The sequence below is a fragment of the Arachis ipaensis genome, chromosome B2 (assembly GCF_059453495.1).
Source record: "Arachis ipaensis isolate K30076 ecotype BB chromosome B2, ASM5945349v1, whole genome shotgun sequence".
NCBI classification, from domain to species: domain Eukaryota; kingdom Viridiplantae; phylum Streptophyta; class Magnoliopsida; order Fabales; family Fabaceae; genus Arachis; species Arachis ipaensis.
The window spans coordinates 69,326,291-69,329,095 of record NC_142437.1 but is presented as its reverse complement, the minus strand read 5'-3'; the positions used below and the strand labels follow the sequence as shown (position 1 = coordinate 69,329,095).

At 37.9% G+C, this 2,805-nt stretch overlaps 1 non-coding gene across 1 annotated transcript; it reads right to left on the bottom strand.

Moving 5' to 3' along the window:
* Positions 1-2,246: 2,246 nt before the first annotated feature.
* On the bottom strand, positions 2,247-2,353 carry LOC148574288 (small nucleolar RNA R71). The gene has a single exon (XR_015906717.1). It is a non-coding gene; the product is annotated as a small nucleolar RNA R71 (small nucleolar RNA).
* Between the last annotated feature and the right edge of the window lie 452 nt (positions 2,354-2,805).

Here is a 2,805-nt window from a genome sequence, read left to right as displayed (position 1 = left end):
GCAAAATGAAAAACTTGCATCCACACGCACGCGTGAAGCACGCGTACGCGTGGATGAGCATTTTTGACCCTTTTTCGCGGAAGCGCAAGGCACGCATACGCGTGGGTTAGCTGACGTTGGCCCTCTAACGTTGAGTCAAATGCCAATGACAGCAAGCTTCCTGGTTTTTCTGGTTTTGTTCTAAATGGCATTTGAGTCTACGTTGGCCGTCAAACGTTGACTCAAACGTGAAGCATCAGGATTCAAAATTCACACAGATCTCTTCAAAACATCAAGGAAAACCAATTGGAGCCATTTTCAACCCAATTCCATCAAGGCCAAAAGCCCAATTTAAAGCTTGAAGATCAATGGAAGAAAGTGTATAAATAGCTTAGAATTTAAGTTAGAGAGGCCTTTTTTTTTCACGGAGAACTTTTCTTTCACTTTCACTTACTGGGCACTTTTACATATTTTGTAATTTTCATTCTCTGTTTGTCCATTTTTAGAATGTATCTTTCAATTCCAATTTCTATTTTGAGAGATATGAACAACTAAACCCCTTTCATTGGGTTAGGGAGCTCTATTGTAATTCAATGGATCAATAGTAGTTTACATCTTCTTCTTCTCTCTTTTCTCTTGATTTTATTAGAAAGCTTTTGGTCTTAATTCAATTGGATAGTTGTCTTGAGAGAGAAGCTATCCATCATTGGAATTCTTCGGAGCCTCGAGAGAGAGGAATGAAGAGTTCATGCTAGAATTTCTTTCTCACATTGGATTAGATTGGGGGTTAGGTGGATATAATGACATGTAATCCTACCAATACTTTGATCTATGAATTTGTGTGGTATAGTCAGTGATCGTACTTCAACTCTTCCCATGAGCAATTAAATTAAGACATTGGGCAATTGTTCATGCTTAGAGAGATTGGTGAGCCAAGACATTGGGATCCAATCATCTAAGATTGCCAAGCAATGTCAATGAATGCATTGATTGAGGAAGGATGAAAATGATTTGATCCGGAGAATTCAATATCTTCTAAAACCCAATGAATCCCCACCTCTGATCTACCCATTCTATTTACTTTCTGTCTTTAATTTCATGCAATTCCCATTCCCATTTAATTTCTTTCAATTTAAGCTTCGGTCATTTAATTTCAGTAATTTAATTTCTGTTCATTTACTTTCTTGCAATTTCAGCTTCCCGCCAATTTACTTTCTACAATTTCCAATTTCAATTTTGATTTCGTTCAACTAGCACAATTCTCCAATTAACATTGCTCGATCTACCAATCCCTGTGGGATTCGACCTCACTCTACAGTGAGTTTTTACTTGATGACAATCTGGTGCACTTACCGGAAGGAAATTTGTTGAGAGGCAAATTCCCTCGCATAAAGTTTATGGCGTCGTTGCCAGGGATTGGTTTTGTATTAACAATTATTAAATTGAAGAATAACTAGATTGAGCATTTTACTTTTTCTTTTTATTTATTGCAATTTAATTTTAGTCGTTTATTTTATTCTCTGCAAATTTTCTGTTAGTTATTTCTCTTTAATTTCACCTTACTTCTTTACTTTCCAGCAAGCTAACCCACTAACTATTTGATAAATTTCTCTAACCAAGCTAACTATACTCTATTTTAGTAGACTCTACACTTGCTGTTTCTTGTACTTGTTCATTGTATGACAGGTAGGAGAAAGGAAATTTCAACCTCATTTGATAGTGAACTGGAAAGAACCTTCCTGAGATTAAGGAGGGAAGCAAGAGGAAAGAGGGTTGTTGGTCTAAAAGAAGAGGAGGAATACTTTGATATAACCATGGAGGATGATATGGAAAACCATCATGAAGGAGAGGTGAATAATCATGCCAGAAGAGGTGGAACTAACCCTGCTGGACAAGAGAAGAGAGTTCTAGGATCATACATCAATCCAAATCCTGGAAATTATGGTAGCAGTATTCAGAGGCCAACTATCCATGCTAACAAATTCGAATTAAAGCCTCAACTCATAACTCTTGTCCAGAACAACTGTTCTTTTGGAGGAAGGGCACAAGAGGATCCTAATGAGCATCTAACAAAATTCCAAAGGATATGTGACACAGTTAAATCTAATGGTGTTCATTCTGACACCTATAGATTACTACTGTTTCCATTCTCTTTGAGAGACAAAGCATCAAAATGGTTGGAGTCATTTCCGAAGGAAAGCTTGACCACCTGGGAAGATGTAATGAGCAGATTCTTGACAAGGTTCTACCCTCCACAAAGAGTAAACAGGCTAAGAACTGAAGTGCAGACATTCAAACAGCAGGATGGTGAAACTCTTTATGAAGCCTGGGAGAGATTCAAAGACTTGACAAAGAAATGCCCCCTGATATATTTAATGAGTGGGTGCAAATCCACATCTTCTATGAAGGGCTGAATTGTGAATACAGAAAAGCTGTAAACCACTCATCTGGAGGTTTTCTGAACAAGAAAAAGACCATTGAAGAGGCCATTGATGTTATAGAGATAGTGGCTGATAATGAGTACTTTTATGCATCAGAGAGAAGCAATAATAGGGGAGTCTTGGAATTGAACCATATGGATGTAATCTTGGCCCAGAACAAGATGATTACCAAGAAACTAACTGAATTGACCAAGCAAATGGAGAAGACTCAGGCTGCAGCTATTCACACTCATCCATCACCCCAAGAAGAATTGGAGACAGAAGAAAGAGCTAACTGGGAGGAAGCTAATTACCTTGGAAACTCATCTAGGCAAGCTAATGATCCATACTCTAAAACCTATAATTCTGGTTAGAGGAACCACCTAAACTTTGGGTGGGGAAACCA